The sequence below is a fragment of the Ranitomeya imitator genome, chromosome 4 (genome assembly GCF_032444005.1).
Source record: "Ranitomeya imitator isolate aRanImi1 chromosome 4, aRanImi1.pri, whole genome shotgun sequence".
Taxonomy (NCBI): domain Eukaryota; kingdom Metazoa; phylum Chordata; class Amphibia; order Anura; family Dendrobatidae; genus Ranitomeya; species Ranitomeya imitator.
The window spans coordinates 256027409-256055328 of NC_091285.1; the positions used below are offsets into that span (position 1 = coordinate 256027409).

General features: G+C 39.4%; 1 protein-coding gene across 14 annotated transcripts in view; it reads right to left on the reverse strand.

Annotated features, from left to right (window-relative positions):
* The window catches only part of LOC138675902 (synaptotagmin-1), a 1081934-nt gene that overhangs the window by 752390 nt on the left and 301624 nt on the right, over positions 1 to 27920 (reverse strand). The window lies entirely within an intron of this gene.

Sequence of the window (27920 nt, forward strand, 5' to 3'; positions counted from 1 at the left end):
AGGAGGAGGTAGTGGTCCTGCTGCTGGATTGCTTTCCTTCTATTGCCGCCCACATCTCCTGGTGTACTGACCTGTCTTCTTGTATCTGCTCCATGCCACTGCTGGCATTTATTTGCCATCCTGGATGAGCTGCTACTTCTGTGGGTTGTAGACACCACCTTATGCTACTATACAGTACCTCTAGAGATGAGAGCAATGACAAAATGCAAAAGTGACCAAAACAACATCCAGAAAGGATGAGAACAGAGAAATGGTCTGAATTCCAGGAGACAAATTTTTGTAAGCGACAGAAAGTCTCTTATACAGTAGAATGCCTCCTGGATAGTGCAACCTGGTGCCATCTCTTCCACACAAAAGCTTGTAAAAGAAATTAGATTTTTCACACCATGCCAACTTCTATTGGCACAGTGTCAAATTCTTGTGATCATGTACACATCGTAGTGCTTTTGGCTGTATTAACATGGGCATGCATAACTTGTTTTCCCTTTTTTCAGCTTTATTTCCTTTAAGCCGTGATGATCTGTTTGGTTTGAGATCTTACTATCATAGATAGAATAAATGTTTTTTTTCAGCAATTTGGGTTACAGTAGCTCTTATGCAGAGTCTAACAAGACATGCTGGATTTCACTTCCCTGGTGTACCAATGGTGTGGTACTGACCACAGTATATTTGAACACTCCACAACATATGCCATTTTGGAGATGCTCTGATCTAGTCATCTAGCTATCACAATTTCGCCTATATGAGAGTGTTTAAATATTTATACTAGCCGATTCCTTCTATTTCCAACACATCAAATTCAAGATCTGATGGTTCAATGATGCATTATATATCATATACTTTTACAGATGCCATTGTAATCAGGTATCTGAGATGTTGCAGACACTGGGTTTTCAATATTGCTACAGTATGTTTGTAAAAGGTTTAAACAATGTTAATATGATGAGATATAAACCATACAAATACTCTTATTACTGTCTGCATTAGTTGGAGGTTATTAAATGCTTATGGACATCTATAAATTAGTCCTTTGGGATTTTTTTCCTCTCAAATAATTTATTAAATGCTATGCTTGCCCAATTTTTATTTTCAAGAATTTTATAATTCAAACTTTAGTAACAACCCTAAAATTTTATATTACATAAAGAAGTCATGAATTTCATAAATAAATTTTACTAAAAATGCATGGATCTGCCAAAAGTTGCTACTCTTTACACTCTTCTTCTAGTTAATATTTAAATTCATTCTGATTTTCTAAAGTCAGGTTGTATTAACTTCAAAATTTATTCTGTTTTGTCAAGACATTTTTTTTATAACAAACAAAAAAAGTATTTTACAATCTGTATTGTAATTACTGGAAACTGACAAACACAGAAGATTTCTTATCCTTGTCACTTTATATGGATTAGTTAAGTATCAGAGAGTTTGATATATATTTTTCCATCAGATAAAATATGCTCATTTTAGTTGTTGTTTAATACATTTTACTTTAAGTTATATATCTTTTTTTGTAGCTGTATCTTCATTCATAGGATTATTTTCTGTTTCGTAGTTTTGGACCCTTCAGAAAACTTTTTAGGAGAGTAATTTTTTTCTGTGTTTTGGTACATAGTTATACAGTGCTGCTAGAAATTTCCTCAACCCCTTATTCCAAAACAATTAAATGTCATCCCAAAATATTTTTTACAAGCAAAGAAAACTACTAAAACATAAAAGATCTTCGTTAACATCATAGGTTTGGCTTTCTTCCATTTAGACCTGAGAAAAATCCCAAAACGTAAGTCAAACAGATGCCTCTGAAAAAATTAATTTAATAGCATTTATTACTCTTAGGCTCTTTTTGCATAAAAATATATTTTTTTATACCGGATATTACCATTGTAAGAAATAGTGAACTATAAAAACAACAAAGCATACTGTACTATATGATGTTATACTTTATACTTTTTTTTTACTTATGGTGCTGCATACTGTCAAATATTATCCCAGCAGAGGCCAAAATGTAATGCTTTTGGCCTCTGTTGGGCTGACAATATCATTTTGTGCCTCCTAATAGTACATAAGACTGGGGTACATGGCGTCTTTGACTGCTAAACCTGTGAAACTTCCATAGTTTGCTGTGTGGAGCTGCTGCAATGCAGCGCAATACAAGTGATTGGGGCCGCATTGTGACCCCGTGGGAATTACAACTGTGAAAAGCAAGTCGCAAAAAGTCCAAGTGCGTCAGAGTTTTTACAACTTGCTTGTTGTGGTTGCACCAAAGTCAACTTGTAGCCCCAGACTAAGCATTGCAGGTTCTTATCCCGCATTTGTTAGTGCCACCTTCTTCACCGCTCCTCTTCTTAAAATGACTGCTGGTGGAACAGCATGTGACCAGACTTGTCCATCACCTATATCATGTACATATTTTAAGATGATGGATTTCTATCAGACTTTTTATTAGACATCTACACGTGTTAATAAGACAGAGGAGAAGCCTTAAATTTTTTTTCATAGATTGAGATAATACCACTCAAAAAAAAAGTAATTTAGTGATATACATGTAGACTCAAGTTTTTACTGAACTCTAATATAATTCCATTAAACAGCCATTAAATCAATACTACAAGCCCATCTGCCTAAGTCATTACCACTTTGATGGTGCTCCTTATTGCAGTGAGTGAGAGGATGGTGGAGTCTGTAGTTCCAATAATTGTTTTCCTTATACAGTTATCGTGCACTTCGTTTAGAATTGTAGAAAATCAAATCTGACACCTTTTTATTGACAAACACCAGATTTTTCATGCAGACCCATTCCCACTAAGAAGTTCTTCATGCAACCTTAAATAGCATTGATGCTTTTTTCTTAAAATGATTGCAGCAATGATGGGTTTTGGCATCTCTGATATTACACAAAATGTGGCTAGATTTTTTTTTTATCTTGTTGTAAAGGGCATCTCTCAGTGACTAAATATAAGCTGTCAGAGGCTTGCTCATTTCCCTAGTGCTCAAGCAGAGGGCCATTTTATCACAATGCACTAGTATATCAGAGTGGTGTGAGCTATATCACAGTTGAATGCACAAGTCATTAGGTGAAAACACATTTTATATCTTTATTTCATTCTCTTCCTGTCATATATAACACAGCTGGCAGGGAATCCTTGGGGTAACAGCAGAGGTCTTTTCAGTTATGTTATGCACTGTACGAATGTGCAACTTGAACAAAGAAAACACAAAAAAACAACAGAAAATTCAATACAGCAAAACATATGTTACAACTGCAAACATTGAAATAATTTATGTTCAACTATACATTAGTGACGCTAGTATCGTGACATCAATTCATAATGCTTTCTCTAAATAAGCTTATTCTTTCATTTTTACGAAATGAAAATTGGACACAAATGCTACTATATTTGCTACACACCATTTAAAGCTTTTTGGAACACATGAATATACTTGGATGTTGCGATTTCCTACCAGAACCAGACAAAGGCAGAAAAGGAGCCTTTGCTAAAAAAAAAAATGTATGGGTCCTCTGCAATCCAATGATTCTGTGACAGAGTCTGGTTGCTGCTTTGACAGCGGAATTGAGGCCCCTTAACTCGAGAGCCCCTATGCAGCTGCTTATGATGCAAAATGAGTATGCCAGCCCCTGCACTTCACAATTTAAAAAGATGCAGCGTATATTTTGCTAACCCTGGGTGTATGGAATTATTTAGAACCTCCCCCCCTCGAGAGAGAAATACATTTTTTATGTATCATTGGGTGTCTGTGATATTATATCTGTGAGTGTAGAACCGCGAGTCTTCTGAAGTGTTCAGAATACAGCAATTTTTTAGGTCATACCAGGAAAAGTTTGCAAAAAACAAAAGAGAACATGGGAAAACACAGAAGAGGAGAGTAAAAACTTAAATATGTTCACTTTAAGAGATTGCTGACATCACCGTATTTTCTGTCCGAGTGCGATCTGACAAAATATCAGATCGCACTGGGTCCAATGTTATTCTATAGGGCCGCATACAAGTCCATTTTTTTGACAGACTGAACTGGTCAGAGAAAAAACATGACAGCATGTCTGAGTTTGATCCAATTATTGGATTGCACGTGAAAGTCACTAAGTGCGTGCAAATAATTGGCTGCACTTGGATGACATCTGTGTGTAATCCGATTTCTGCAGACTGACACAATGGAGAAGATGGAGAAATTTTGATCTCCATCTTCTCCTCAGTGTGCTCTGATTCTTTCCAATTCACTATGCTTTTTTACTCTGAGCAAACTTTGGTCAGAGTTTGATTAGAGTGCCATTTGTATAATCGGCTTGATTCTTTTGGATGAGAGAATATATGGCTGACTGAATGAGCTCTTACTGTTGGGAATTAATGATTTCTGCAATATTAAGCACATTATAATATTCATGATAAATTATTGCAGTGTCAACATGTTTTTCAATACAGTACAGAAAACGTTTTCACGTGCATCAAGTCCTGTATGTGTGCCCTTTATAAAATTACATAATGGATGACTTTAGTAAACCTTTTTTTTTTAAATGTTTTTTATTTATGAATATGTGGTACATATAAGAATATAAAAGGTAAATTTAGGATATGTCATACGTTATTGCTTTGTGTGGGTCCAACCTCGGGTATTTACAATGAATCCTAGAATTAAGGGGCCATGGTTCTTTAAACTCTTTCTCTTCAGTGTTTATCCTGACCAAGCATTGTGGAATAAAACTGCATTGCAATCACATTAAAGTGAGTTACGGTGTCATAGTGGCTACTTCTTTTTTTTAAGCTATTATTTTATGTATGAAAAGACACCTGTTATGATACCTTCTCAAGTAGCGAAAATGCAGTGGATTTCCTTTTGTGCATTTGCTTGAGTAACAGTATTGAGCACCAGCTCCAGCATGATGCATTTGAAATCTGCATGATGTCAATATATCCAGCAGATGTGATTTTGTATTTCACCCTTTGTAATACATAAGGCAAAATGTGTGGCTCAGTCACACCTTTTTGCGGCGGTAGAGGTAAATTTCAATATGCAGCTATCGCTGCGGCATCTCTGCGGTGCGAGGTCTCCTCTGGAGACACATTACAATACTGTACATGATGTCTCTTTAAAGTAGACTAAAATCTTAAAAACACTATCATTCCCTTTAAACTGTCATGGACTTGGTCTCAAGGAAATACTTAGTTCTACTTGAGCATTCATTGAACAATGCATGACATTTCCAAAAATGTATCTGTGTACTTCCAAAAAGTATGCAAAATCGTTGAGACCATGACTTTCTTCAAGTTTTAAGACCTAGGAGGTTTCCCATAAAATGCCTACTCTGTATTTACATGTATTTTAGTAGATTGATACCACCAATTTTGTCTGTACCGACTATCTTGTGCATATGGTTACATCTCAATTCTCCCCTGAAAGATGATGTTGAGGGAAACAAGGAGTAGGCATGTTGCATTATAATGCTTGATGAGTAGTTTCACACTGGAGATAAGCTACCACCTGAGGTGCCTGGCATTAGCTTTTTTTAAATGCACCCTTCGATTAACGTAACTGTTCAAATAACTGTAATTTATGTGTAAATGGAAAATAACACAAAATGTTGCCATTTTATGACATGTACCTTGCATGTTTCACCAGTTTCTCCCTCTGCAGTCGAATTCTCAGAACTTTCTGAGTTAGCAGGTGGAGACTAGCTGCTATGATGTCTCCCATATATTGCAAATATCCTCTTCACAAAGGAAAAGGAGTAGAACTTAAGTGCCAACTATTGAAGCTAGCAATCCTAAAAGCCAATATTGACTCTCTAACAAGCCATGCTACATGACTTAGAATAAAAAGCAACATATACACTTTATCTGCAGTTATGTGTTTTGGGATCTTTGCCCCTCATCAGTTCAAAGCAGGAGATTTCGATTAGCTAGGTGGAAGGCCTCTGACAGTGGATTTAAAGGGAACCCATCACCAGAAATAACACTATTAAACTGCAGATATGCATTGAGTTTGCAGGTTAATAGTGTTATTACGCTGCCCACCGCCTGCGCATAGCTGACTGCAGCGAGGAGAAAATGAACTTTATTCTTCCCAACAGCATTTAGTTTAAAAAAAACACAAAAATTGAGCTCTACTTGATTTGGTACACATGCAGAGGTTAAACGCATGTTCACATTGGCCACAAAACATTAAAACCTACAAGAGAAAAAAGTAAGCGAAAATCCTGATGTAACTAAGTAAAAAAGCAAAAGTGCATTTGAATAACAGAGTTTTTAGTAATACTGTTTTTTGATAAAAAAAAAAATAGCACAAAAGCCATCCCACCTCGTCACGGTAACTCTGATCGGGACAGTCCTACACTGTCTAATATTAAAACCTTACCATGTGTCAATGTTGACCTCAGTGTGAATAAGGGCAGACAAAAGGACTGGGCCCAACCAGTGAAACACTAGACTGGGGAAGCCTTATATAGTCTCCAGCTCAGAAACAGGGAGGCCACACCCCGGCTTGTACAGAATGCAACAATACAGAGAAAAAAAACACAAAAATTGAGCTAAACTTGATTTGGTATACATGCAGAGGTTAAACGCATGTTCACATTGGCCACAAAACATTAAAACCTACAAGAGAAAAAAGTAAGCGAAAACCCTGATGTAACTAAGTAAAAAAGCAAAAGTGCATTTAAATAACACAGAGTTTTTAGTAATACTGCTTTTTGATAAAAAAAAAAAAAATAGCACAAAAGCCATCCCACCTCGTCACGGTAACTCTGATTGGGACAGTCCTACACTGTAGGACTGTCCCGATCAGAGTTACCGTGACGAGATGGGATGGCTTTTGTGCTATTTTTTGATCAAAAAACAGTATTACTAAAAACTCTGTGTTATTTAAATGCACTTTTGCTTTTTTACTTAGTTACATCAGGGTTTTCGCTTACTTTTTTCTCTTGTAGGTTTTAGCATTTAGTTTCAGTCACGGGTGCGGCACCGGAACTAATTCAGTCACCGTTCTGAGAATACAGCACACCGCAGTACCCGACCCCCCAGGCCTGATTGACAACTGGCCCCAATGTAGAGCCTATGTCAGTCAGACTGGGGGTGTAATAACAGCCGCTGCACTGTATTCTCACAGTGATGACCAATCTTACGCCAGCGCCGCACCCCAATGACTGAAACCGAATGCTGCTGGAGAGAATAAAGTTAATTTTCTCCATGCTGCCTTCAGCTATGTGCAGACTCCAGACAGAAAAATAACAATTTAACAACATATCTGAAGGGTTAATAGCATTCTTTCTAGTGATTCATTTCCTTTAAGGGAAAACATTTCTTCTTGTGGAGCTGGCCAAGCTGGTGTAAGGAGACTTATAGGCAGTGCAATGTACCATTGATTTATGCAAAGCTTGTTGAAAAACCAGTGACTATTTATAATATTAAAAACACATACATGTGAATTAGGGCAAAAGAGGTCAGCCTTCTAGTGCTCAACTGACAATTATTGACAGTTTAGTGGCATTTCCAGTCAGTGCACAGATCTTATATCACGTGACTGTATTTAAATGGCTTTTCTGAATGATAACCCTTTGGAATGTAATTTCACTGTTAATGTTACAGTTTGATACACGAAAATCAGGGAAAGTGTGTGGATTTGAAAAAGCAATCATGAAAACAGTTCTGTACTGAGAGTATATAAGTTTACTTGGAATGAAAGGTCATAAATTACAAGAAAGCTCAGGCAAGCAATTTCAGAGCAATATGTTCCCTACTGAGAAAATATTGTAAGTGGGAAAATCTAAAAATCTAAACAATGTATAGTCTTATAAAACTTTACAGAAGCAGCAACTACAGTATATGTTTCATACTGTTCATTTATAAAGCACACATATTATGCTGAGCTCACATTTAATAAAATAATATTATATTCCCATACAGTACATTGATAACTAAAACTAATCTACCGTATATACTCGAGTATAAGCCGACCCGAGTATAAGCCGACCCCCCTAATTTTGCCACAAAAAACTGGGAAAACTTAGTGACTCGAGTATAAGCCTAGGGTGAAAAATGCAACAGCTACTGGTAAATTAAAAAAATAAAAATAGATACCAATAAAAGTAAAATTAATTGAGACATCAGTAGGTTAAGTGTTTTTGAATATCCATATTGAATCAGGAGCCCCATATAATACTCCATACAGTTTATGATGGGCTCCATAAGATGCTCCATATAATGCTGCACAAATGTTGATTATGACCCCATAAGATGCTCCATACAGACATTTGCCCCGTATAATGTTCCACAAATGTGGATTATGGCCCCATAAGATGCTTCATACAGACATTTGCCCCATATAATGCTGCACATGGCCATATAAGATGCTCCATACAGATACTTGCCCCCATATAATGCTGCACATGGCCACATAAGATGCACCATGCTGATATTTGCCCCCCTATATAATGCTGCACATAGCCACATAAGATGCCCCATACAGATATTTGCCCCGTATAATGCTCCACAAATGTGGATTATGGCCCCATAAGATGATCCATACACATATTTGCCCCATATCATGCTGCACATGGCCACATAAGATGCTCTATACAGATATTTGCCCCATATGCTGTTGCTGCGATTAAAAAAAAAATTACATACTCACCTCTCCGGCCCCCGGCACTTGCTATACTCACCTTTCCCGTTCCACCGCTGACTGCCGATGTGTCTTCCCATCCTCTGCACCGATATTCAGGAAGAGGGTGGCGCGCACACTAATCGCGTCACTGCGCCCTCCGACCGGAGCGTCACTGCGGAAAACACAGCGGCGTGGAAGGTGGGACGAGGAGCAGGTGAATATCGCGCACTGCTCTGTCATACTTACCTGCTCCTGGCGCCGCCACTGCTAATCTGTTCCCCGGAGCTGCATTTTCTTCCTGTAGTGAGCGGTCATCGTTACCGCTCATTACAGTAATGAATATGCGGCTCCACCCCTATGGGAAGTGGATCCGCATATTCATTACTGTAATGAGCGGTACCATGTGACCGCTCACTACAGGAACAAGCTGGGGAGCCAGGGACCTGCAGGGACCGCGCCAGGAGCAGGTAAGTATAATTAGACAGCCCCGGCTCCCCCTCCCTTGCCGACCTCTGGGAATTTCCAAGCAATACATTTTGTATTTTTTTTCTGATAAAAAATGGTCAAAATTAAAAAAAAGTAACAGTGGTTTCAGATCTCAAATAATGCAAAGAAAACAAGTTCATAATCATTTAGAAACAACAATACTAATGTTTTAACTCAGGAAGAGTTCAAAAATCAATATTTTGTGGAATAACCATGATTTTTAATCACGGCTTTCATGCGTCTTGGCATGCTTTCCACAAGTCTTTCACACTGCTTCTGGCACAAAAATGTAAGCAGTTCTTCTTTGTTTGATGGCTTGTGACTATCCATCATCCTCTTGGTTTCAATGGAGTTCAGGTCTGGAGATTGGGCTGCCCATGACAGGGTTTTGATGTGGTGGTCTCTTAATGTTTGCCAGAGCTGTATATTAGTAATATTTTTGCATTATTATTACTAGAGGCACTTGAATTCGCCTTGAACATTGCAAAGAATTCTTTATGTTAGTACACTAACATGAAGAATGTCAACCAGGAAACTGACAGAACTGGCTAAAAAAATAAAATAATACTTCACTGCTCACCTATCACACTATCATATCTTCCATTAGGTCTTCCATACAGCTTTCTTCTATCTCTTTTCATTGCTTCATCATGTGATGTCTTCTTCCCCAATATTTACTCTGCACTGGGTCTTCCAGCACCAAGTAGGCCCCTGAGATTGCAACACATTGTGATGTTGCAGTGTCAAGGTGGAGGAAAAGGTCTTTATGCCCCAGCATAGAGTGAAGGTTGCAGATAAGGATGTTGCACATGATGGAACAGTAAAAATAAGTCTGGAGGTAGCTGCATAGAGGCAGGATGGGAAGCTTATTATGGAGACACCCCATAGAATAATACAGTGCATTAGATTCACATTGATCACATTTCATGTGGATCATATTTACCAGACAATTTCTAAGACAATATTCATTTTGAATTTTGGGAAATTCATTAATCACCGGCTATCAGTTATACCATATTTACTAGCATAAAGGGATAGAATACATTGAAGAAAAAAGGAGGATGAGGAAATTATTCATCTCACCCTCCTATTTGCCAGCAATCACAGGAAACACGGTGCGATTGGGAAAGTCAATCCATACAGAAGGTTCTAAAGTAATAGAGGATCCAGCACACATGAATAGATAAAATCAATGTGTTCCAAAATTACACTATTCTACAAGCAAATTGGTTCAGAGACAAAAATAGTTGAACTTAACTAATTTTGTGGTTCTGAAAATGAATATGATGCCTAAATTTGCTGATTAGCACTAATTTTCAAGATCCAGACGAGGTTGTAATTACTTATGACACCTTACACCTTACATGCAGGCTAATAGGAAAATTAAGTCTATTATTTCATCACCATCATCATCATTATTGCATTGTTAGTAGCTAGTCTATTGCATTATCTATTTAGTCTATTGTATCATCTTAGGGTGACCAATCAAAAAACACCAACTTGGCTCCGATTACGTAATCCTAATTACAGTTGTATCAGAAATGCCTTCTATGTAAGGTATACAATTTTAGGATTTTTAATTTACTTTATTAGCATATCAGGTAGCACGGTGGCTCAGTGGTTAGCACTGCAGACTTGCAGTGTTGGAGTCCTGGTTTCAAATCCAACCAAGGTCAACATCTTCAAGGAGTTTCTATGTTCTCCCTGTGTTTGCATGGGTTTCCTCCGAGTTCTCTGGTTTCTTCCCACACTCCAAAGTCATACTCCTAGGGAATCTAGATTGTGAGCCCCAATGGGGACAGTGTCGATAATGTCTGTAAATCACTGCAGAATTAATGGCACTATATATAATGAGCAAAATAAATATTTACATTTCTATGTTTTCTAGATATGCCTTGTTTTTGCACCAATAAAGTGGACTGTTTTTGGCATATATTAGAAGTCACTTCAAACTTGACTATTATGATAAGGAAAGCCTACAACCTGTACTTTGGCTGCAGAACAGGAGATTGGGTCAAGAGTTGGACTCCACACATATTCTACAATAGATGTGCATCATATTTTACTCAGTAATTGTATGGGAAGAAGCAGTCTATGCCTTTTGCAGTCCCAATGATCTGGAGAGAGCCAACCAATCACACTACCAATTGCTATTTTTGCATGGTGCCCTATTAGGAAAGGAGCTTGAAGGAAGAAGTGTACTTTACAGTTTCCAAACATTCAAACTGCAACATGCCCTGTACCACATACAGAAGAACTGCTGGTTCTAAAACACCAGAAACATTTTCAGTTGAGTCAAGTGAGGAAGAAAAGGGCTCTTGGTGTCATGACCCAGACTTTCTGTTAGCAATCTCAACTGAACCACACCTTACAATACAAAGAGAACAGAATGATCTTGAATGATCTTGTTAGAGATTTTAATCTGCCCAAGATTAAGGCTGAGCTCTTAGGGTACCGTCACACTGAAACGACGCTGCAGCAATACGACAACGATGTCGATCGCTGCAGCGTCGCTGTTTGGTCGCTGGAGAGCTGTCACACAGACCGCTCTCCAGCGACTAACGATCCCGAGGTCCCTGGTAACCAGGGTAAACATCAGGTAACTAAGCACAGGGCCGCGCTTAGTAACCCGATGTTTACCCTGGTTACCAGCGTAAATGTAAAAAAAACAAACATTACATACTTACATTCCGTGTCTGTCCTCCGGCGCTGTGCTTTCCTCTGCACTGTCAGCGCCGATCAGCCGTAAAGCAGAGCGGTGACGTCACCGCTGTGCTTTCTGGCTGGCCGGCGCTGACACAGGATGCAGGATGAGTGCAGAGAAGCACAGCGCCGGGGACAGACAGCTGAAGGTAAGTATGTAATGTTTGGTTTTTTTACGTTTATGCTGGTAACCAGGGTAAACATCGGGTTACTAAGCGCGGCCCTGCGCTTAGTAACCCAATGTTTACCCTGGTTACCAGTGAAGACATCGCTGAATCGGCGTCACACACGCCGATTCAGCGATGTCAGCGGGAGATCCAGCGACGAAATAAAGTTTCAGACGATCTGCTACGACGTACGATTCTCAGCGGGGTCCCTGATCGCAGTAGCATGTCAGACACAGCGAGATCGTAACGATATCGATGGAACGTCACGGATCGTGCCGTCCTAGCGATCAAAGTGCCACTGTGTGATGGTACCCTTAGTTTCCAGGCTAAAGCAGTGGAATCTCATAGCGAACAATGTTCGGATTTCATTGTTCAGCAAGCATAATACTGATCTTGTCCAATACTTCTTCATGGATGGGGATCTTGTGGCAAGCAAAAACATAAACAGTTTAATGGAAGCTCTGAAGATAAGTCATATTTCAGAGGAATAAAGGTTCTTCTTCGATTCATCAAAGACAAGCCTAACAAGGCTTGCTCCATAATGGCAATGTGCTACATTCAGTTCCAATTGGTTATGCAGTCCACATAAAAAAGCCTTATACTGTTGATGTGCCTGAACTATGACCAACATCTGTAGCCCTTCTGTGGTGACTTAAAAGAGGTTGCCCTCTTGGTCTCCAGGGTGGATACGCAAAGTACTGCTGCTTTTTGTGTGAGTGGGATAGTCGTGCAAGACAATATCACTACCTTAAAAGAGATTGGCTCCTCCAAAATTTACTTCAGCCACAGAGTAAAAATGTCCTGCATCCAGCACTTGTTGAGCCGCATAAGATTTTGCTACCACCATTGCATATCAAGTTGGGTCTAATGAAAAACCTTGTAAAGGCAATGAATAAAAATGCAAAAACATTCAAGTATTTCATTGATGAATCTCCAAGGTGGAGTGAAGCAAAGGTAAAGGAAAGAGTCTTTATTGGACATTTATTGACTTCTTCAATATGAGTAGTTTCTCAGTTTGATGCAGGGCAAGGAAAAGGCTGCATGGTTAGCGTTTGCTTTACTGTTAACTAATTTTTTGGGAAGCTCAAAAGCACATAACTATGTAAAGTTGGTGGAAATACTCAAAACACATTAGGATCTTGGCTGCAACATGTCCTTAAAAGTTCATTTCTTACATTTCCATCTAGACTTTTTTTCTAACAAACTGTGGAGCAGTAAGTGGCGAGCCCGGTGAGAGATTTCACAAAGATATTGCTACTATGGAGAAAAGATATCAAGGCAAATAGAATCCATTAATGCTTGCAAATTAATGTTGGACCATTCTAATGTAACGAGATGATCTGATGCAAAAGCACAAAAGAGAAGCTAAAAAGAGTTGTCACTAAATGAGGACCAAATTTATAACCAAGATTAAAATTCGCAATAGTGAATCAATTTGAATTGTTGTTAAGTTTCCTCTAAATAAAAATCAGAAGATTAGCATAATAAAATATTTTGCATCTTTATATTTGCAAAATAATAATGTTTCAAAGTTTTGAAATACCTAAGCATTAATTATATGTAGCAGTAAAAGAAAACTCTTTGATATCATACAAAGAAGAGTCAACTAAAATTTCTATGTCAGATTTGAATTGAGGAGGTCAAAGACATAAAGAAATGGCTCCTTTCATAACTGAACCTGATTACGTTTAAAAATATGTAGAACAGTGTATATAACAGATATCTTCATCAGTGTATATTCCATAAAAAGATTACTCAAGATGTCTATAACTTGGGAGTTATTACACATTTCAAACCTGGCGCTTAGTTATAACAGAGTCAGTCAGTTAAGACTAAAGGTACCTTCACACACAACGATATCGTTAACGATATCATTGCAACGTCACGCTTTTTGTGACGTAGCAACGATCCCGCTAACAATCTCGTTATGCGTGACAGCGACCAACGATCAGGCCCCTGCTTGGTCGAGGGGAATGATCAGGACCTTTTTTTGGTCGCTGATCACCCGCTGTCATTGCTGGATCGGTGTGTGTGGCGCCGATTCAGCGATGTGTTCACTTGTAACCAGGGTAAACATCGGGTTACTAAGTGCAGGGCCGCGCTTAGTAACCCGATATTTACCCTGGTTACCATTGTAAAAGTAAAAAAAAAAAACAGTACATGCTCACATTCCGATGTCTGTCACGTCCCCCGCCGTCAGCTTCCCTGCACTGACTGTCAGCGCTGCCGGCCGTAAAGCAGAGCACAGCGGTGACGTTACCGCTGTGCTCTGCTTTATGGCCGGCGCTGACACAGTCAGTGCAGGGAAGCTGCCGGCGGGGGACGTGACAGACATCGGAATATGAGTATGTAGTGTTTTTTTTACTTTTACAATGGTAACCAGGGTAAATATCGGGTTACTAAGCGCGGCCCTGCACTTAGTAACCCGATGTTGACCCTGGTTACCTGGGGAGTTCGGCATAGTTGAAGACAGTTTCAACGATGCCGAAGTCTTTCCCCAGATCGTTGGTCACTGGAGAGAGCTGTCTGTGTGACGGCTCCCCAGCGACCACACAACGACTTACCAACGATCACGGCCAGGTCGTATTGCTGGTAGTGATCGTTGGTAAGTCGTTTAGTGTAATGGTACCTTAAAAACCAGAGACTTTAAAGGTTATAGAACTGTTGTTTAATGCCTTAATTGCAATATAAACTGATGAAGATGTTTTTTAACAATTTTGGGATAAACATTGGTGTTTTCTACTTACGTGTACTGGAACCTATACTACCATATAAGAAAAAAGGTGTATCCTAAAATTTAGCTGTAAAAACAGAATTCATCAAGTTAAGAATGATATTTGATATTCCACACTTTTGTTTAAATCAGTTAAGATCCTACTTATGAATGATGGCATATTGCTACAAGATCCGGCAACTGGGACCTTTATCAATCCTGTATTCCTTTCTAATTTTTCCCTCCCAGTTATCTGACTTTGCAGAGAACTGTAGAAAGTTTGATTTACTTGAATAGGTTTGCGTTGTACAGCCAGTTGGTTGGGAAGTTTTGTGTAGGTGATAAATAGTGAGTAGTATGCAAGGGTACATCAGTACTCCCTTCATTGTCAGGATAAATAGATGTATCAAAGTGTACATATCACTTCAGGAGATAACGGATCTCTTTTAAGGGAGTTTTTCTAACAAACATTAATCACATGTCTACATGGAATGGCATGACATCAATTCCTGATAAGGAAGTCCTACATCTGGTGTACTTCAACGCCCTTCTCCATTCAAGTCTGATTCAGTTGAGGAAACATTTGATTATGCTGTTTTTATAAAGTAGCTCCTACTGACTTGATTAAAGAGCACACACATAGTCATCAATGTTTTCTCCATCTGGATAAAGCTGCCAGTGATGCCATTACCACCCCAGAAGAATTGCAGATTGTATGACACTCAGTTCCTGATAAGTGGGGTCTTATAGGTATAACATAGGCTGATCTCACCAGTGCTGTCCTTGCTCCCTTAACCCCTTAGTGATAGAGCCAATTTGCAGCTTAATGACCAGGTCAATTTTTACAATTCTGACCACTGTCATTTTATGAAGCTATAACTCTGGAACTGTCCTGCTCCGTCCTGCGTTCTGTCCAATCCAGGACAGCGCAGCAGGGCGCGGGATGCGCCGCTGACTCCCAGACCAGAATGCAGGACAGAGCAGGACAGCTCTACACGCTGCGGCCCACCCTAAACAGGATCCTTCTACCTATGCCACAGGAGCAATTACTGGACTTACTATAAGGTTATGCCTTAAAGGGACCATTGTCTTGCCGTCTATCACTGCCACTCCTATGTTTGTGTATCTAAAGAGTTAAGTAACCCCATGAATAAGACCCGGGAGGGTCGAAACATCGGGTTTCTATCTACGAATTATCACAGTGGCAATTCTATTTGTTGACTTGTTTTTTTGAATAAATCTGGCATATACCTTTTTGCATCATACCAGTTTCGAGTGTGCGGTAATTTTTCTTTTACTATTGTTTATTTCATGACATATTGTACTTCATGGTAGTGGTAAAACTACTTCGATATTACTTGTGTTTATTTATGAAAAAATGGAAATATGGCAAAAATGTTTAAAATTTTGCAATTTTCAAATTTTGAATTTTTATGCCCTTAAATTAGAGGGTGGTGTCACACAAAATACTTAATAAATAACATTTTCAACATGTCTACTTTACATCAGCACAATTTTGGAAACATTTTTTTTGTTAGGAAGCTATAAGTTGACCAGCGATTTCTCATTTTTACAATGAAATTTACAAAACCATTTTTTTAGGGATCATCTCACATTTAAAGTCACTTTGAGGGGGTGTACATGACAGAAAATACCCCAAACTGACACCATTGTAAAAACTACACCCCTCACGGTGCTCAAAACCACATTCAAGAAGTTTCTAAACCATTTACACAGGAACTGAAGAAATGTGGAAAGAAAAAATTAACATTTAACTTTTTTTTTACAAACTTTTACTTCATAACCAATTTTTTTTATTTTCGCAAGTGTAAAAAGAGAAAATGAACCACAAGATTTGTTTTTCAATTTATTCTTAATACACTGATACCCCATATGTGGGGTTAAACCACTGTTTGGGAGCACGGCAGAGTTTAGAGGAGAAGGAGCACCGTTTGACTTTTTCAATGCAGAATTAACTGGAATTGAGATCGGACGACGTGGAGAGCCCCTGATGTCCCTAAACAGTGGAAACCCTCCACAAGTAACACCATTTTATAAACTAGACCCTTTAAGGAACTTATCTAGATGTGTGGTGAGCACTTTGAACCCCCAAGTGCTTCACAGATGTTTATAATGTAGAGACGAGAAAATAAAAAAATGTATTTTTTCCACAAACGTTTTTTTCGCCCATAAATTTTTATTTTCACAAGGGTAACAGGAGAAATTAGACCACCAGTTTTGTTGTGCAATTTGTCCTGACTACACTGATACCACATATGTGGGAGTAAATCACTGGGTGCACGGCAGAGCTCGGAAGGGAAGGAGTGCCATTTGACTTTTTCAATGCAGAATTGGCTGGAATTGAGATCGAACGCCATGTCGAGGTTGGAGAGCCCCTGATGTGCTTAAACAGTGGAAACTCCCACAAGTGACCCCATTTTGGAAACTAGACCCCCCAATTATTTCACATACTTCTTGTAACACTGACATATTTGACATTTATATCTGTATTATCTAAGTATACCCTAATTGTGATTGTTTTGGGGGCGTTTCGTGTTCGGTGTCCCACCATTTCTTTTGCATTTGAGGTATAGGCCCTGTTTTTAATGGCTATTTGCACCTTAATAAAGATATATATTTTTTAATACAACTTGGCATTATGTGAAGGGTTTTTCTTTTCGGGTTTGAGCATAACTCAACTTAATCACAGCAGACATGGAAATACAGCTCTGGCAAAAATTAAGAGACCACTGCAAAATGTTCAGTTTGTCTGATTTTTCTCTTTATAGGTATATTTTTGAGGAAAATGTAAATTGCTATTTTATTCTATAAACTACTGACAACGTCTCCAAATTTCCAAGCAATAAATTTTGTATTTTTTTCTGACAAAGAAAAATGGTGCTTTCAGACCTCAAATAATGCAAAGAAAACAAGTTCATAATCATTTAGAAACAACAATACTAATGTTTTAACTGAGGAAGAGTTCAGATATCATTATTTTGTGGAATAACCATGATTTTTAATCACAGCTTTCATGCATCTTGGCATGCTTTCCACCAGTCTTTCACACTGCTTCTGGAGCAAAAATGTAAGCAGTTCTTTGTTTGATGGCTTGTGACTATCCATCATCCTCCTGATTACATTCCAGAGGTTTTCAATGGGGTTCAAGTCTGGAGATTGGGCTCCCCATGACAGGGTTTTGATGTGGTAGACTCTTCATTTTTGCCAGAGTTGAATGTCACTCCATTATTAAAGGTGCTCAGATATCACTCTTTAAATTCAATATAAATATTATCTGGCACTTTTGAAAGTAGAATATATAATTTATTAAGTGCTAGCAATTTAAAATAAAGTAACATTTCTGTCTCAAATATAGACCTTCATCAGACGAATTGTTGTAATATAAAGCTAACAAAGTGGGGCATCACCAGAGTGAGGGTAGTAGCCCAAAGAGATTGTGCACCCAAGTTATTTAATTACCATATTATTTACTTGCATGGTGAATACTGAAACAAAATATCAGAATTGGTGGTTTTGCTTATCCCACCACTCAAAAAGCAAAAACAAAAAAACCCTAAACTTTTACGGATCTTTGAATGTTACAAAATAAAATTACTGTGTATGTATATTTTTAAAATGTTTTTATTAAGCAAAAATAGTAAAACATAAAGAAAAGTATATAAATGTTGCATTGTACCCACAGAATCACATGAAAGTGAATGATAAATCATCCCCCTCATGAAAAGCTGAGGTAGAATTGCCAGTTTTTGTTTATTTCTCCTTCCAAAAAGAACTGAATTAAAGCGGTCAAAAAGTCATACGTACCAAAAATATACCAATAAAACTTCAATTCACCCCACAAAAGTAAGACCTTTCACAGCTTTGTTGATGAAAAAATAAAAAAGGTACAACTGTACAAAAATAACTACATGAAAACAAAACATTTATTTTATGAAAACTGTTTTTCTTATGCAAAAGAACAAAATAGTTTGGTATTTAAAGCCCAAATAGGCCTGCTCCTTGTATTGGTAAGTAGTTATTTAGAACAATGTAAATAACTAATTTACAAAACTATATAAAATTTCATTATAAAATTAGTAAGCTTCAATGCCTGAAACAGTAAAACATATTCATATAATGAAAATAGCCTTATTTCAAAAATATATACATAATTCATGCAGTTACATGGATGGAAATGTGCATAATGTGAAATCATTAAGCTGCAAGGTTTCCAATACAAGAGTCTTGATTAAGTCCCAAAATAGTGCTCCCATTGTCTGATAGTCTAGCACTGTCAGTAATTATACTTCTGTGTGACAACAAAGCCCTAAAATGCATATTTTTCCTAAAGTCACAAATAAGGATGTTCAGAAATAACATATCGGAGTTCAATTTGCAAGTAGCAATCTGGTCTATTTTAGTACAACCTCATTTATTTCACTTGAGAGCTTACACATCTTGGTTTCATAAGGAACTGTGGCAAAGGAGAAATGGTGATTTACTGTTCAATAAACCCATGAAACGAAGGTATACAAAGACAGGAAAAAGAAGAAACTAAAGGCATTGATTTCATATATTTCTTTAAAGGAGAAACAATTAAATTTAGTTCTTCTACTTACAGAATCTAGTGATAGTGTAAGGCTTGCTAAAAACACTAAACTTTAATCCTAAAGAAAACTTTAAAGTATTTTGGTAATAAACATTCCATTTGCAGGAAAGATAAAAGCAATACAGAATATTCAAAGACCTTGTCGCCTGGAAATATATTTTATTGAGCAATGAGCATATGCTTAAAAAGTACCACATTGCCATAATCCAAAAGCACATCCCTACAATTAATTCAATTAGTAATTAAACTATGTCTAAAAAAATATGGTCTGCATTCTATGTTGTATATAGATACCACATATTTCTACACAGGCATATCTAATTTGAGTTTTAATTGTAAGTTACATTACATTAAAGAACACATATTCTGCATGTAGCAGAATTGCTGACTTGCTATGAGCGCCGACCACTGGGCAGCAATCATAGCAATCTGGCAGTGACAACCATAGAGGTCTGTTGGAGACCTCTGGTTGTCATGCCAACCCATCGGCAACCTGTGGTCATGAGACATGGGTGCTGATGGGTGGGATTTCTGGCGCGCTTGCCTGAAGCCCATGTTAAATGTCACTGTCAGAATTTGATAGCAGCATTTAACTAATTAACAGCCGTGAGTGGATCACGATTCCACCTGCAGCTGTTAGAGGCATATGTCCGCTGTTCAAAACAGCTGACATGTGCCAGAAAGATGTTGGCTCAGCGCCGCAGCTCACTTCAAAGGGAGGGAGTCCAACATCGGCATACTATTACGCTCAATATCAGAAAGGGGTTAAAGTAGAGAATTATGACCATGTTAAAATATGTCTGTAAAGTAGCAGGAATCGGCACAAAGATAAGTTGGAAAGAACTGTTTAGAAAAGACATTTGTGTTAATAAATGATGTAGCTACTTAGTGGAATAAAAAATACTGAAAATGCACCATTATTTTAATTAAGTTTTAATGTTAAAAGTTTTACTTTATGTAAAATGTTTCTCTTATTATATTAAAAAGGTAATCTATCTATGTTACTGTTATTGTGAGCAGTTAAGCAAGTTGAAGATGAAATGATCTCTAAAAAGGCCTAAAGTTAAAGAAGACATAGCTTATAATCTCTTTTTGTAGCCGGACAAGTGTCTTTCAATTCTTTTTGAGGGATTTTCATACATTGTTCCTTGGAAAATTTTTCCAGTTCTGTGAGATTCCTGGGTTGTTTTGCATGCACTGCTATTATGAGGTTTAGCTAAAGATTTTCAATGATGTTCAGATCAGGGGACTGTGAGGACCATTGTAAATCATTCAGCTTGCGCCTTTTTAGATTGTCTATTGTGGATTTTGATGTGTGCTTAGGATCATTATCCATGTGTAGAAGCCATTCTCTTTTCAACTTCAGCTTTTTAACAGATGGTGTTATGTTTGCATCAAGAATTTGTTGAAATTTAATTGAATCTATTCTTCCCTTTACCCACATAAGGTTCCCTGTGCCATTGTCTGCAACACAACCGCAAAGTAGGATTGTTCCACTCCCACGATTAATGGTTGGTGAGATGTCCTTTTCCTGAAATTCTTTGCCTTTTTTTCTCCACACATATCATCGTGGCTAAAATTATTTTAATTTAACATCATCAGTCCCCAGGACTTATTTCAATAATGCATCAAGCTTGTCTAAATGTTCTTTTGCATACTGCTGATGCTCCATTTTATGATGAGGATGCAGGAGAGATTTGCTTCTTCAGACTCTTCCATGAAGGCTATATTTGTGTGGGTGTCTCAGAACAGTAGAACAATGTATCACAACTCCAGAGTCTGATAAATCGTTTAGTCTTTTGCAGTCAATCAGGGGTTCTGATCTGACTTTCTAGCAATCCTAAGAGCAGCTCTCACTGAAATTTTGCTTGACCTTGCAGACCTTATCTTGACCATCATTGTTCCTTTTAACTGTCATTTTTTAATTACATTTCGAACTGAGGAAAGATAAACTTGAAAACATTTTGCTAACTTCTTATAGCCTACGCCTGCTTTGTGGACCTCCACCATTTTCATTTTCAGAGTGCTAGGCAGCTGCATTGAAGAACTCATGGCTGCTGTTTTTTTGTACAAGGTTAGAGGAGGCTGGGATTTTACAAAGCTGGGAAATTTGCTTCACTTGGCCTTTCCTAACAATGATAGTGAAAATGCCATAACACTGACAGGCTGATTAAGGTCTGAAACTTTGGTCAAAATTAAACACAATATGGTAAGCAGGGTGTGACTAATAAGTTAAAATATAACTTTTAATATGTTGTGTAAAAGAAGTACTCAAAAGAAACACAAAATTATAAACAACAATAAGACTCACAAAAATCACATTCAGCTAAATGCTGAATACACCACAATAGTTCAAATGTCATTAGACGGATCCGATGGTCCCAGTCTCATCTGAGGAATCAGAAACATAAGGTGAGATCGTTCCTTTAATATATACTTTGGAATTATTTATGAATCTTTTGCATTCTATCCTATGCTGGTGACCTATGATGTTCTAAATGTGGGTTTCAACCTGAGTCTAGATATTGTATGAAGCAATTTGCTTCTTGGATCCTTGGAGGGATATAAAGGTTATAATTTCTTGTCCCTCGGATCCGTCTAATGACATTTGAACTATTGTGGTATATTCAACATTTAGCTGAATGTGATTTTTGTGAGTTTTATTGTGTTAGGGTTAGCGGAACACACCGAGTAATGAGAGAGAGATACGAGGTGCGTTAGCAGCCCGGGGTCCACCATGCAGAGATACCTGCTGCTAAGTAATTGCGGATGGACACTGAGCTCACACGTGGGTTAACCTCACCCAGTGTGAAATATAAGTGACCTCTGTTGCTTCACAGAATAGCGCTGTACACAGAAAACTATTACCCTAACTAGGGTTGTGCTTGCTCTGGAACTCTTCTGTGCTAACCGCACACATGATGGAACCAGATGCTAAGCCGAGGCTAATTGCCCCACTGATGCTAGCTGCCTGCCTGAGTGTACAGCCCCAGAGCTAAACAGACCCTCCACATATGACTTGAGTGGTAGAGTATCCACTGGCAACAGCCAAACACAATTGATACTAGCGCATGGCCGTGCGGCCATGCAAACCTTTTATAGTTGTCGCTAGAGTTGAGCGACATTTACTTTTTTCGGATCGAGTCGGGTTTCGCAAAACTTTGTCAAAACTTTGTCAAAACTTTGTCAAAAGTCAGCTCAGGTGAAATCGGCCGATTATTGTAAAAAGTCGGGGGCCGACTGAAACACGAAACCCAATGCAAGTCAATGGGGAATCAAAGTCTGCAGTGAGTGGAGGACAGGAAAACACCTACAGTGCCCATTTTAATGCCAAAAACATCAATTGTTATTACTTAAGCTTGTCAATCTTAATTTACTTTATAATAATAGTTAGGCATTGAAAACTGGGGGTCATTTGGCTAAAGTTGTGGAAGGGTAAGGCTGGATCAAGATTTTCGTGGGCCCAGGAACCGCGGAATACGTCACAGCGGTGGAGCAGGGAGAGGTAAGTATTTCAACTTTGCAAGTGCTGTGTTCCTGAGCAAGCAAGGGGGGCCCACTCGTTGGCACTGGCACATGGCCCCTCATAGTACAGCGGTGTGTTTGACGGCGGGTGGCGCCTCCCACTGGCAGAGACACTTTTGCGTACTATGAGCGGCCCTGTGCCAGTGACATCGCCAACGAGTATGCCCCCCCACCTGATGAAGGAACCTGCTCTTTCATCTGCACCTTCCTCTTTGTCCCCATGTAAGGTGGTATAGTATGCGGGAAGGGGAACCTGACTTTCAGCAGGGTCAGATTCTGGCTGTGTAGAGTGCAAGGGGAATGTAGTGGTCTGGGTCAATGTACCAGCAGACTCATCTAGCAGTGGCTGGGCAATGGGCAGGATGAGAAGGAAACACAGATATAGGCCCAAATAATAAAGTAGGCTAAATGCAGTTCAAAATTGGTAAGAGGACTAAACAGGAGGCATTACTTTGTTCAGTGGAGGACAACTGTAATGAGTGGCAGACAGAGATAGTAGGCCCAAATACTAAAGTAGGCTAAATGCAGTTCAAAATTATTAACAGGACTAAACGAGCGGCATTGCTTTGTTCAGTGGAGGACAACTGTAATGAGTGGCAGACACAGTTAGTAGGCCCAAATAATAAAGTAGGCTAAATGCAGTTCAAAATTGGTAACAGGACTAAACAGGCGGCATTGCTTTGTTCAGTGGAGGACATCTGTAATGAGTGGCAGACACAGTTAGTAGGCCCAAATACAAAAGTCGGCTAAATGCAGTTCAAAATTGGTAACAGGACTAAACAGGCAGCATAACTAGGTACAGGGGTGGGCTCCTCTGCTGAGTAGCAGACAGTGGTAGTAGGCACAAAGTACTAACTGGTCTAAATGGAGGCCAGGGCCCCTGTATAGTTTAACTATCATCTATCATTTCAACAAATTTGTATTGGCAGTGCCATTGAAGGATTTAACAGCACAGACTACACAGTGGTGGAGCAGGGAGAGGTAAGTATTGCAAGTGGTAGAGCACTGTTCGAGCTGGGGGGGAAAACTCTCTCGTGGGCGGCGGTACTGGCACAGGGCCCCTCATATTATGATGGTGTGTCTGACGTTGGTTGTGCACCACCATCATCAGAGACACTTCATTGTACTATGAGGGACCCTGTGCCAGTGCCGTCCCCCAAGAGTGGACCCACCCACCTGTCCAGGCAAATGGCACTCGCACGGGTGCTTGCGCCAGGTGGTGACCATGGCCCTGTGGGGGGAGCCAGCCCATTTAGGGAGGTATAAAAATGGCCTATGGTGGACATTCAGCAGCTGCAAATGGAGGAATTGGAGAAGTCAGTAAGAGGAGGCCAAAAGCAAGACATTTTTCAGGCAAGCTACGTGTCAGCAGGGGATGGTGGGGCAAAATAATTTGAAATCCATGATTGGTTCATTTTAATGAAGGTTAGATCATCAACATTCTGAAGAGGAGGCAAAGGAGCTAGAGGCTGAGTCAGCAAGGAAAGCCAAATCTTTTTCCTGCTGCTCCGGCTTTAAAAGCTGTTTTCCTACTCCCGAAATAAGGGAGCCTTCGAGGCCTTGTGTAGCCAGACGATGATGCTGGCTCAACCCCTACAGCCTTAGGTGCTATTGTGCTTTTGCCACTACCACCAGATGCACCACCACCACCATAGTACCAGCTGGCAACCCCCGCCCACGGGCTCTTCCACCAGACTTCCTCATTTTTTGGAAAATCTAACCAAAATAACAACCATTATATGGTACTGTAAAACAAGGTAGAAGGTGTATATAAACTTGTTGAGAATTTTAATCTCCCTTTCTTTTGGGAGACTGAACCAAAACTCAGGCCCTGTGCATAAAACAACACAATGTAAGTGGCAGAAAGTGGCTGGCTGATATACTACAAACTAACAGGACTGAAATATATCCACTTTGTGATAATTTGAATCTCACTTGTTTTTTTGGGAGACTGAACCAAACCTCAGGCCCTGTGCATAAAACAGCACAATGTAAGTGGCAGAAAGTGGCTGGCTGATATACTACAAACTAACAGGACTGAAATATATTTACTTTGTGATAATTTGAATCTCACTTGTTTTTTTGGGAGACTGAACCAAACCTCAGGCCCTGTGCATAAAACAACACAATGTAAGTGGCAGAAAGTGGCTGGCTGGCATACTACAAACTAACAGGACTGAAATATATCCACTTTGTGAGAATTTGAATCTCACTTTTTTGGGGGGAGACTGAACCAAAACTCAGGCCCAGTGTATATAACAACGTAATCTAAGTGGCAGAAAGTGGCTGGCTGGCATACTACAAACTAACAGGACTGAAGTATATCCACTTTGTGAGAATTTGAATCTCACTTTTTTGGGGGGAGACTGAACCAAAACTCAGGCACAGTGCATAAAACAACACAATGTAAGTGGCAGAAAGTGGCTGGAAGATATATGAAAAAATACAAGGACTGTAGTACAATTTCAATCTCCCTACAATGATCTCAGGAAAAGTATGGCAGCAATAAAAAGGACTGCTGCACACAAAAGTGTGGACAAATAAACAAGATAACTGTGCAGAAAGGAGCAACAGGATTTTTGCTTTTAAAAAAGCAGTTGGCTTGCACAGCGGCATGCAAACAGCAATAAGCTACAGAGCTGATGCACAAAAATATATTGCCTCCAATGTCCCTGCAAAAAAATGGTGGTGTTGGACAGTGGAAATCGCTACAGCATAAGCAGTTTGGGGGTTAATCTTCCCTCCCTAACTATATCCCTTCCTCTGATGAAGCTGCAGCAACCTCTCCCTATGCTAACATCGGTAGAAGTAAGATGGCGGCCAGCGTGCACGCCCCTTTATAGTCCCTGTAATGCTGCAGAAAGCAAGCCAATCACTGTCATGCCCTTCTCTAAGATGGTGGGGGCCGAGACCTATGTCATCACGCTGCCCACACTCTGCATCCTCCTTCATTGGCTGAAAAATGGCACTGAAAGTGTCATACAAAACGCGACTTTGGCGCACAGATCGCCGCCCTCATGGCCGATCCCACACTAGAATCGGGTCGGGTTTCATGAAACCCGACTTTGCCAAAAATCGGCAATTTTTTAATTTGTCTGATCCGTTTCGCTCAACCCTAGTTGTAGCTTCTTCAGGACCTTCCTAGTGGACCAATAGGAGCTACAACAGGACAAGAGCATGTGACCCCCACCATGAGAGGTCTGCCCTTGGGCATGCTCAGAAGGAGAAAAGCAGGACTTAGTCCTGCTCACCACTGACCATTACTGGCTACAATGGTTGAGCCGGGAAGGGCAGCGGTAACCAAGCGCAAAGTATCTGCCTGAGCCAGACGCTGGGACCGATGTCTCCACTGCGGGTGGAGAAGAATGGGAGGCCGCAGCTTAGGTGGTTTGAGATTTCCCCTGTGCAGTGGCGGGAACTCGAGACATAACATATTGTTGTTTGTAATTTTGTGTTTCTTTTCAGTACTTCTTTTACACAACATATTCAAAGTTATATTTTAACTTATTAGTCACACCCTGCTTACCATATTGTCTTTTGATTGGTGGTCATAGCTTTCAGATCAAAATTAATGTTTAATTTTGATCTGAAAGCTATGACCACCAATCAAATCTCCAAAGGTGTCCAAACTTTTCATTGGCCCATTTTCCTTTCTGTAATTTTTAAAATGAAAAATAAAGACTTTATCTATATATAATCGTCTAAGGTCCATTTCCGTCTGTTTGTCTGTTTGTCTGTAACGGAAATCCCACGTCGCTGATTGGTCGCACCCAGCCGGCCGCGACCAATAAGCGACAGGCTTTACTCTTGATGCTGCCTATGCAGCATCAATAGTAAAAAGATATAATGTTAAAAATAATTTTAAAAAAATAAAAAATCATGCTATTCTCACCTTCCGGCGGCCCATGAAGCCTTTCCCATCCTCGCGATGCTCTGGGAATGGACCTGGTGAGAGCATCGCTAACTCCTGGGCTGGATCCGGGGGCCGCCGGAAGGTGAGTATATAACTATTTTTAATTGTAGTTATTTTTTTAACAGAGATATGGTGCCCACACTGCTATATACTATGTGGGCTGTGTTATATATGCTGTGGCTGTCCTATATACTACGTGGCTGCTATATAATATGTGGCTGTGCTATACACTATGTGGGCTGTGCCTGTGCTATATACTGCATGCACTGTGCTATATACTATGTGGATTGTGCTATATACTACATGGACTGTGCTATATACTACGTGGGCTGTGTCATATACTTTGTGGACTGTACTATAGACTATGTGGATTGTGCTATATACTATGTGGACTGTGCTATATACTACGTGGACTATACCATATACTACGTGGGCTGTGGTATATTCTACTTGGCTGCTATATACTACATGGCTGTGCTATACACTACGTGGGCTGCGTCTGTGCTATATACTATGTGGCTGTGCTATATACTACGTGGCTGTGCTTTAAACTATGTGGCTGTGCTATATACTATGTGGACTGTACTATATACTATGTGGATTGTGCTATATACTATGTGCACTGTGCTATATACTACCTGGGCTGTGTTATATACTACGTGGACGGTACTATATACTATGTGGATTGTGCTATATACAATGTGGACTGTACTATATACTACGTGGCTGTGTTATATACTACGTGGACTGTGTTAGATACTACATGGCTGTGCTATATGCTACGTGGCTGTGCTAAATGCTATGTGGGCTGTGTTATATGCTACGTGGCTGTGCTATATACTACGTGGGCTGTTATATGCTACGTGGCTGTGCTATGCTGTGTTATATGCTACATGGCTGTGCTATATACTACGTGGGCTGTCATATGCTACATGGCTGTGCTATATGTTACGTGGCTGTGCAATGTGCTACGTGGTTGTGCTATATACTATGTGGGCTGTTATATGCTATGTGGGCTGTGTTATATACTACGTGGCTGTGCTATATGCTACGTGGCTGTGCTATGCTGTGCTATATACTACGTGGCTGTGCTATATACTATGTGGGCTGTGATATGCTACGTGGCTGTGCTATATACTATGTGGCTGTGCTATATACTACGTGGCTGTGTTATATACTATGTGCCTGTGC